Raw genomic sequence first — 11,161 nt, forward strand, 5'->3', positions numbered from 1 at the left:
GGCAACTTGGCATTTGAATATCGGTGGAGAGAGAGACATGTCGCCAAAGCTTTTCCTCTTGCACTCATCAGGTCAAAGTTCAGCATTCTTGAATATTTTTGAATTCAAGGTGAAAAGCGTCGGCAACGTGGTTTTTCAACAATATTCAAATTCTGTTCTACCCACGGACAAATTCAGAACCTTCATGCTCACAACCTGTGAGGAACCAGTGATCGCTCACCCAAAAGCTTGTCAACCTCATTATCGGCCAGATGAGATGCAGCAACATCTGCGTTCAAATATGTGTAGTGGTCCCTTAGACACTGCACGGTTCCAATCAAAGACTCATGTCTTCCAGTGGAAGTTATCCAACAGTAACAATCAAATTAGCAGTTAGAGATCTGTTTTCCCTAATGTGTTCGTCATAATTTTATTTTTCCTATCCTTTTCTGAAAAAAAACTCGTACAGTGATTTATGTACATTTTTGTTCTCCTGGGAATGCAGAGTGGACGAGAATGTTTGTTTCGCAGGTGGCAGAGTGATCACAGATATATCCTTTGGAGGGGGTCCCATGCACCTCTGCAGTTCCTCATGTTAGAGCAGTTGACATTGTACGGTCTTTCCTTATCATGGGTGGCCTAGTTAACTCAGGGATGGGGGGACGGAGTGGGATTGTCATTTGGATCCTGGGTGTTAGTGAAGACTTCAATGCTAGCCCAAGAATGATAGGATAACTGGAATCGAATTTGGCAGAGAAAGACAGTAGATCACCATGGAAATAACAGTAGGCACATCAGGCAGAGTATTAACAGTCCCTTGGAGTGGCGGGTAGTCATTGAAAGGACCAATTTGGGAGAAGGTTTGATGTCACCAGGGTCCTGTTGACGTTGGATGTACATCCCACTGAGGCTGGAGACTGGCACCTACCCTGAAGCAGTCTCCTGGGGGCATGAGTCCATCGATGCCTCCTCTCAAACCCCGTTTCACAGAAGCACTGGGATGCGTGGATCATAGCTGACGGTCACAAACAATCCTGCAGAGGGAATCCTCCTCTTAATGAAGGCTTGACAGCTATGGGCATTCTTTATTTTTATACCTCAAGTTTAATGATTATTTATTGCTGTCACAAGTAGGCTGACATTAACACTGCAATGAAGTTGCTGTGAAAATCCCCTAGTTGCCACACTCCAGCGCCTGTTCGGGTACACTGAGGGAGAATTTAGAATGGTCAATGCACCCTAACCAGCACGCCTTTCAGACTGCGGGAAGGAAACCGGAGCACCTGGAGGAAACCCACACAGACACGGGGAGAACGTGCAGACTCCGCACAGTCACCCAAGCCAGGAATTGAACCCGGATCCCTGGCGCTGTGAGGCAGCAGTGCTAACCACTGTGCCAACGTGCCGCCAATGGAACGTGCTGGGAGCTATCACATTGAAGCTAAGTCAGACATCCTCCTCTGCTTAAACAGATCGCGCCATCACGTCTTGATTTTATCGAGGCAAAAAAGATCACTGATGTCTAAGAGGCGGCACGGTAGCACAGTGGTTAGCACTGCTGCTTCACAGCTCCAGAGACCTGGGTTCGATTCCCGGCTTGGGTCACTGTCTGTGTGGAGTTTGCACATTCTCCTCGTGTCTGCGTGGGTTTCCTCCGGGTGCTCCGGTTTCCTCCCACACTCCAAAGATGTGCGGGTTAGGTTAATTGACCATGCTAAATTGCCCCTTAGTGTCCTGGGTTGCATAGGTTAGAGGGATTAGTGGGTAAATATCTGGGGATAGGGCCTGGGTGGGATTGTCGTCGGTGCAGACGCGATGGGCCGAATGGCCTCTTTCTGCACTGTAGGGTTTCTATGATGATTTCTTTCCTTCTATGATGATGAAATCAGCTCGAATCTTTCCCTCAACATTTCATCCAAACACTAATTTATTTTTAGTTTTCTGGTTCTTTGTGTCGTATGGCACAGTGGCCATACCTCTAAACGCAGTTTATCGAAACATTGTTCCACCGACTTAAGCAGTTCCCTATCTCTCGCAGTGGCCCAATGCGATATACCTGTGCTTAGATACGTTAAACTGCTCAGCCCATACACCAGATGGTGCTGTTCCAGGAATCTAATTCTACACCAGCCATTAACACAGCAATTCATGTAGACACGTCATCTGGCATTTAATCACTATCCAAATTTTATTCTTATTAGCTGAGAATTAATCAACCATTAAACATTAAAACTAAATAATTCAGATTTTGTCACAACTGCCAGTGATCATAATTCACCATCAATTCTGTTTTCCCCATGGGACAACTCTCCAAGACAGTGAATGGTGGTTGCTTCCATGCCTTCCTCAGATGACAGCGATATCTCCCAGGAGCCTCACTGCATTATTAGAGTGCCTCCAGGATATCACAAATTGCATCACAATCAGTGAATTCAGTTTGACGCATCTCCAGTAAAGTGGCACTCCCTCAGTGCTACACTAGAGCGACAGTCCTGATCTGGGATGGCACAGCAACATGGTGGTTAGCACTGCCACCTTGCAGAGCCAGGGACTCAGATTAGATTCCAGTCTCGGGTGACTGTCTGTGCAGAGTTTGCACATTCTCCCTGTGTCTGCATGGGTTTCCTCCGGGTGCTCCGGTTTCCTCCCACATTCCAAAGATGTGCAGGTTAAGTAGATTGACCATGCTAAATTGCCCCTTCGTGTCCAGAAATGTGTAGGTTAGAGGGATTAGCGGGGATGGGATGGGCTTGGGTAAGATGCTCTGCCGAAGAATCGGTGCAGACTCAATGGGCTGAATGGCCTCTTTCTGCACTGTAGGAATTCTATGATTACATGCTGAAGTCGGGTTCCCTGTTATAATAAGTTTTAAGTTTATTTATTAATGTCACAAGTAGGCTTACATTAACACTGCAATGAAGTTACTGTGAAAATCCCCTAGTCGCCACACTCCGGCACCTGTTCGGGTACACTGAGGGAGAATTTAGCACGGCCAAAGCATCTAATAATTATCGCGTCACTTAAATCTGAACGAGTATTGCACGTTTGCTTAAGAGTGTGTTTAGCATGTGGAACTCGCTACCACATGAAGTAGTTGAGGTGAATAGCATGGATGTATTAAATGAGGGGGCTAAATAAATAACACATGCAGAATAAAGCAATAAAAGGATGGAGCGACAACAACAACCTAGCCCACTTAATGTAATAAAACACCCCAACATGCTTCACCAGAGCGTTATGCACAAAAATAAAACACAGAGCCATATTAGGAGATATTGGGTCAGATGGCCAAAAGCTTGGTCAAAGAGGTAGGTTTTAAGGAGTGTTTTAAAGGAAGAAAGCAATATTCTGTCAATGAAATGTCAGATATCCAATCAGATATCCCCTGTTTACAAGGGTCTCTGTCACCTCAGGCGCGGCACCCCGGTTTTTATTAAGACCAGGGCTATTTAGAGACTGGTCTTTGCTCAGCCTGTGCACCAGATGGCGGTATTCTGGGCATCTGCATCTAAGATGTTTGTTCAAAAACACCATTTTGCTGTACATGTTATTCCTTGGTAAATATGCTCAGGACAGCGTTTCTTCCCCCACTGTATATTTAATGTTTAAAAATTAAAATAACCTGGTCACTTCTCAGTCACACTGCAGCCATGGCTCAATTGGGAGCACTTTGCCAGAAGTTTGCGGGTTCAAGTCTCACTCCAGGACTTCATTACAGTAACAGAACTGAGGGAGTGCTGCGCTGCCAGAGGTACTGTTCCTTCGCATGAGTTGTTAAACTCCATCTGACCTCTGAACTGGGCCAAAAAGATGCCATGAGAAAATTTTGAAGATGATGGGGGAAGTTCTTCCTCATGACTTGACAAGTATGGCGTTTGGAAAAGGCTTTCAAGCAAAGATATTTCCAGAGATCACAGTGTGCTTGCTGCTATCCTTCTTTGCATCAGCTCTTGTCCATCGAGTCTGTGTAACTACATATTTATTTACACCACACCTTCGACCAACAGGACTAAAATCAGATGGTCTCACCACAGTTTATGGAATCTTCCTGTGCACAAATTAACTGCCACGCTTTCAGCCTTACAGTGACTACACTCCAGAAGAACTTACAACAGCAACCATAGGATTTAGCAAACAAAGTTAGATACAGAGCCAGGTGGCTGTACGTTAAGGCAGATGACAAAGACCTTGCAAAGAGGTAGGTTTTAAAGAGCGTTCGAAAAGAGGAAAATGAAACAGAGAGGGTTAGGGATTGAATCTCGAGGTCCTGGCAGCTGAAAGTTTGCGAAAGGTAAAAATAACAAGAATCAATAACATTCAGTGTAATGACTTCAATCAGACCATTGAGGTTGGCCTATTGGAATATGAACTCCCTGATTAAGGGGTCAATTGATGGGCCAGTCAGGGAGTCTTTTCCTTGTATTTAACTGGGAGTGTTAGTTCCTCTGGCACTCCCGAAGGTAGGCTGCTGACTGATAGCTCTCTGTGTACTGCTGTTGGAATTGTAAATAAAGGGATTTTGGTGAAGGGATTTCTGCCTCCGAAGACTCAGGATACCAGAAATAAATGTACCCAGATATCTCAGAGGCTTGTAGGGCTGGAGAAGATTACTGAAATAGGGAGAATAAACAGATTTGAAAGCAAGGATCAGAATTTAAAGACAAGGTGTCACTTCAATGGGAGACAAGTCAGCCATCACAGGGTTTCTTGATTGATCTCAAGACTATGGAGGGCAGCACATGGGAGGCCAGCCAGGAGTGTATTGGAATAGTCAAATCCAGAGTTAACAAGGTCATGGATGAGGAACTGCAACAGCAGATGAGCCAAGATAGGGGCAGACATGGTGATGTTGTGCAGGTGGAATTAAACGGTCTTGGTGACGGCGTAGGTACATGGTGAGAAGCTCATCTTGGGGCCAAATATGACAGCAAGGTTGCAAACAGTCTCATTCAGCCTCTCAGTGCGGCCAGAGAGGGAGGGATGGAGTCAGTTCGCCGCAAGGCAACAGATAATTCTATTCAGTACAACACGGACTTTAAAAGAGTAATCATCACAGGGGAGTGTTTACGGCAGGATTTAGACCATCAGCCTGAAATGTTAACTGTGTCCCTCTCTCGACAGCTGCTACCTGACCCCTCGAGAATTTCCAGCATTTTCTGTTTACACTTCAAAAGAACTTCATTGGCTGGAGAGTGCTTTGACATGCCCCGAGGTCACAAAAAGCAAGTCTTCCATAAGTTCAGTAAGTAGTCTCACAACACCAGGTTAAAGTCCAACAGGTTTATTTGGTAACATGAGCTTTCGGAGCGCCGCTCCCTCATCAGGTGAGATTCACCTGATGAATGAGCAGCGCTCCGAAAGCTCGTGCTACCAAATAAATCTGTTGGACTTTAACCTGGTGTTGTGAGACTACTTACTGTGCCCACCCCAGTCCAACGCCGGCATCTCCACATCATTCCATAAGTTCATAAGGCATAGGAGCAGAATTAGGCCATTCAGCCCATCGAATCAGCTCCACCATTCGATCGTGGCTGATATGCTCCTTGTCCCCATTTTCTTGCCTTCCCCCCATAACCCTTCAACCCATTACCAATTAAACATCTGAATAACTCCTCCTTAAATGTACTCACTATCCCAGCATCCACCGCACTTTGGGGTAGCAAATTCCACAGATTCACAACCCTTTGGAAGAAGTAGTTTCTCCTCAGATCTGTTTTAAATTTGCTGCCCCTTATCCTAAGACTATAACCTCTCGTCCTAGAATGCCCCACAAGAGGAAGCATCCACTCCACGTCTACTTTATCCACACCTTTTATCATCTTGTACACCTCAATTTGATCTTCCCTTATTCTTCTAAATTCCAGAGAGTATAGAGGCTTCAGGCTTTCAACCTCTCCCCCAGACTTTGATACTGCAACGTTGCCAGTTTCTGCCTGAAAACCTTGCCCCCCCCCCCTCCCCACCCCCCCCACCCCACCGTGATAATTGCTCTTCTGAAGTGTGCGTTGCATTGAACAGAAATGGGGTAAAATTTGCCTTATAGTCAGACTCTAATATAAAACAAACTCCCTCATGTGTGAGCGATCTGAATTTTGCGACAGTGGTTCGAACTCAGTTCAGTGGGCGGCCCTGGTATGTAAAGGGGAGGTGTGGGGGGCGGGGGGGGGGTGAAACAGTCATGTTCAGGGACCTATCGCAGACAGCACAGAATTCCACTCCAGCTCATTCTCTGATCCTGCACCAGGAGTTCACTCGAGGACAGCTTTGTTTTCAATTCTGGGAGAGTCCCAACCACTTAAAGAGACTGGAGTGCCAAGGAGCCTCACCTACTTTCTAAGCAGGGAATACAAGGTCGCGTCAGAGATACATTTCATTCCTTACCTTCATTTTAACAAAACCCAAGAATAGTCGTATTCAAAAGGAAGAGATAGCACAGCAGCAAGTGGGGCATCTGTTCCTGCATTCCGTATAGACAGATACCAAAATAGCAGCGGAATTCTGAAAGGAGATTTTCCACTGACTTAATTCTGAGAAGGATGTACTATTACATCATCCGTCCTTTCATGGTCTATCTAGGAATATTTTGATCCCGTTCCGAACAACATTATTCCCTGGCTAGGTGCAATTATATAAAGATGTAGTGTTAGGGACTGCGGCTCGTAACATGCATGGTAAAGTTTACAAATCCTCTGTGCCCCACATGCCTTTCACACGCTTGTTAAAAAGCAATTCAAAACAAAAAGGGAGGTGTTTGTGGCGTGAACAATTCGATTATTAATTCTGAGGCGTTCAACGTGTGAACTATCGCTCGGGTAACCGGTTATTGTGCGGGAAGTTGTTTAGATTGGGTTCCGGGCAACCACCGCCCGTGAGCTGAGTCATGACATTTGCAATTCCAAACCTTGCTCCCTTCTCCCCAGGAGTGGACCCTTTGTGCAATTTCTGGGTTTACAGCTTAGCTACTTTATAAATACATCTAGATTCTGGTCTCTCAGAATCCAACTTAACGCAATGCCAGTACCCAATCCATCACGCAAACCAGCCTCCCATCCATTGACTCTGTCTACACTTCCCGCTGTCTCGGCAAAGCAGCCAGCACAATTAAGGACCCCACGCACCCTGGACATTCTCTCTTCCACCTTCTTCTGTCGGGAAAAAGATACAAAAGTCTGAGATCACGTACCAACCGACTCAAGAACCTCTTCTTCCTGCTGCCATCAGACTTTTGAATGGTCCTATCACATATTAAGGTGATCTTCCTCTAATCCTATCTGTAACTGCAACACTACATTCTGCACCCTCTCCTTTCCTTCTCACTTATGTACCCTATGAACAGTATGCTTTGTCTGTATAGCGCGCTAGAAACTATACTTTTCACTGTATCCCAAGACATGTGACAATAATAAATCAAATCAAATCAGTACGAAAAGCAGTTTTAAAAAAAATTCATTTATGGGACATGGGCGTCACTGGCTGCCCAGCATTTATTGCCCATCCCTAAGTTGCCCTTGGAAGGCAGTTGAGAGTCAACCACATTGCTGTGGCTCTGGAGTCACATGTAGGCCAGACCAGGTAAGGACGGCAGATTTCCTTCCCTAAAGAGCATTAGTGAACCAGATGGGTTTTTCCGACAATGGACAATGGTTTCATAGCTATCAGTAGATTCTTAATTTTTTATTGAATTCAAATTGAACATCTGCCGTGGTGAGATTCGAACCCGGGTCCCCAGAATGTTCGCTGAGTTTCTGGATTAATAGTCTAGCGATAACACCACTAGGCCATCGCCTCCCTCCTGTTCCAGTGTCGCTTCTGGCCTCAGAAGTTAGCAGACTTCTTAAACTTCTGAATCAATCAAGATTCAGTGCCTCGCTGCTGGTTCAGCTCCTAAAAGGTTATCCCTTTCCCCCCGCCATCTACTCCCTCATAAGACTGGTAGACTGGCCATGTTCGGACTGTGAGACGAGCAGTGGCCATGGTTATACTGAACAAGCTTGCTGAGCACTGAGCAAGTGCCTTATCAGAAAGCACACCATGAGTTGTCAGCCTCTAGCTGCTGGTGAGATGGTGGGATAGGCACCATTACAGCCTTTGAAATTAGATAGGCCACCTGAGGGCTTCAGGAGTTTGAAAGAAAATCTCTGTAAAGCAAAGTGTAAAACGCCAGAGTTTCAGAAATGTGGGGATGGGGAGGGGTGGGTGTGGAAGAAAGGATGTTAACATATTCTCAGCAGAAAGGTTTCATTCAACCAATGTTGAAAGTTCTGGTCCCAGTTTTTGTTTCCTCATTTCAATCTCTTCTCACCGCCAACCCCCCCTCAACCCCCCCCCCCCACCCCCCTCCTCAGTGACACCATTCCGAGGCATAGCATTAGTTTTATATGTTAGTTTTAGGGTGGCAGAGTGGCACAGTGGTTGGCATTGCTGCCTCACAGCGCCAGGGACCAGAGTTTGATTCCCAGCTTGTGTCACTGTCTGGGCAGAATCTGCACATTCTCCCCGTGTCTGCGTGGGTTTCCTCCATGGGTGCCCCAGTTTCCTCCCACAGTCTGAAAGACATGCTGGTTAGGGTGGATTGGCCGTGCTAAATTCTCCCTCAGTGTACCCGAACAGGCGCCAGAGTGTGGCGATTAGGGGATTTTCACAGCAACTTCATTGCAGTGTTAATGTAAGCCTATTTATGACACTAATAAATAAACTTTAGCTTTTCACATATATTCTGACAGCACTACCAGCCCATCACCACAACTCTCCATTCCTTCACTGTTGCTAAATATTCAAGGCTGCTTATCCGGCATCCAGCTGGATGAGCTGAAATTTCCTCCAATTAAATATTGGGAAGACGGAAGAATTATTTTTGGTCCCCACTCCACATTCCATTCCGTGGCCTGCCAACTCCATCCCTCTCCCCAGCAACAGTCTGAGATTAAGCTTGGTTTTGGTCTATTGCCAACGTTGGCGTCACATTTCAATCACTCATTTCAATTTCAAGCAGAATCGAGGAGCGCGCACACCCTGGACAGACTGCCTGGAATTTTACTGCTGGGCTGGGCGAGGCTCGCAGAACGGAATTCTCTGTTGGCCTCGGGCGGGAATTAATGATCCTCGCCCGAGCGAGGTCGTAAAATACCGGCTACTCTCTTCCACCTTCTTCCATCGGGAAAAGGTCTGAGGACACGTACCAACCGACTCAAGAACAGCTTCATTCCTGCTGCCATCAGACTTTTGAATGGATCTACCTCACACCTGGCTATGACTGTAACACTACATTCTGCACTCTTTCCTTTCCTTTTCCCCTACATGCTCTACGAATGGTATGCTTTGTCAGTATAGCACGGAAGAAACAATAGTTTTCACTGATACATGTGACAATAATAAATCAAATCAAGGGTGGCACGGTAGCACAGTGGTTAGCACTGCTGCTTCACAGCTCCAGGGACCTGGGTTCGATTCCCGGTTTGGGTCACTGTCTGTGTGGAGTTTGCACATTCTCCTCGTGTCTGCGTGGGTTTCCTCCGGTTTCCTCCCACAGTCCAAAGATGTGCGGGTAAGGTTGATTGGCCATGATAAAATTACCCCTTAGTGTCCTGAGATGCGTAGGTTAGAAGGATTAGCGGGTAAATGTGCAGAGATATGGGGGTAGGGCCTGGGTGGGATTGTGGTTGGTGCAGACTCGATGGGCCGAATCTTTCTGCACTGTAGGGTTTCTATGATTCTATGATTCAAATCAAATCCAAAAACATTTGGCCCCTAACTGAACTTCTGACCTCATTTCCCCACCATGACTATGGCTGCCTATTTCCACTCCTGTAACATTGCTCAACTCCACCCGTCCCAGCTCGTGTGGCTGAGACCTTCATTCATGACTGCTCTCCCACCTTCCACCCTTCCTGAACTGCCAAACCTCTGCTGCGTATGCCTTAACCCACACCAAATCCTGATTCTCCAGCGCCCCTGTGCTTGCTGACTTACACTGGCTCTCAATCAAGCAATTTCTTGATTTTAAAGTTCTCAAATCCCTCCATGGCCTCGCTTCCCTCCCTATCTCTGTAATCTCCTCCAGCCTCACAAGTCCCTGAGATGTCGGTGCCCCTCTCATTCTGGCAGGTTGCTGAACTATATCAGTGCAGGTGTTTCTAATGTGTCAGTGCAGACCTGATGGGCCAAAGGGCCTCTTCTGTACTCTTATGATTCTATGATATCACGGCGGGATTGATGGCCATGTTTCAGTCGTCAAGCCCAAGTCGTCAAGTCGTGAGCTCCGGAATGACCTCTCTACACCTCTCACTTTGTCTCCTTTACAACATTGCTTAAAGCCGAACTCTACCCAGGGTTTTGGTCATCTGACCTTTTTTTTATTCATGGGACATGGGCATCGTTGGCTGGCCAGCATTTATTGCCCATCCCGAACTGCCCTCGTTCAGAGGGCGGTTGAGAGTCAGTCACATTGCTGTGGCTCTGGAGTCACATGTCGGCCAGACCAGGTAAGGATGGCAGATTTCCTTCCCTAAAGGACCACAGTGAACCAGGTGGGTTTTGCCGACAATCGACAATGGTTTTGGAGGACCAGAACCTTCACTCCACCATGCACACAATGTCACTCAACCAGACCGACTCTGGTAGGTGCAGTTTGAGTGATCATGAGTTCCAACAATAACTATGTAGTTCTCTAAGCAAGGTTTATGTTCCTGTTGTAGCACAGTGGTTAGCACTGCTGCCTCACAATGCCAGGGACCCAGATTCAATTCTTGCTTGTCTGTGCGGAGTTTGCACATTCTCCCCGTGTCTGCGTGGGTTTCCTCCAGGTGCTCCTCCCACAGTCCAAAGATGTACAGGTTAGGGGGATTAGCGGGGTAAATACATGGGGTTACAGTGATCGGGCTAGGTAAGATACCCAGAGTCGGAGACTCGATGCAGACTTGATGGGCCGAATGGCCTCGTTGTGCACTACAGGGATTCTATGATTCTATAAATATGGATTTAAAATAAATAGTTATTCTGAAAAAGATTTCAATAACAAATTTATAACATATTGGAACTTTTCAATTCAATGTGTTCTCATGAAGTATTAGTATTTATGACGTGAAAAGCTGTGGCAGGAATTAATCACTTACTTGTGATATTGAATTAAAAAAACATACGTTTATAGCAGTTAGTAGTGAAAAAGCAGTTAAATATTTATAGT

This window comes from Mustelus asterias, chromosome 15 (genome assembly GCF_964213995.1).
Source record: "Mustelus asterias chromosome 15, sMusAst1.hap1.1, whole genome shotgun sequence".
NCBI classification, from domain to species: Eukaryota; Metazoa; Chordata; class Chondrichthyes; order Carcharhiniformes; family Triakidae; genus Mustelus; species Mustelus asterias.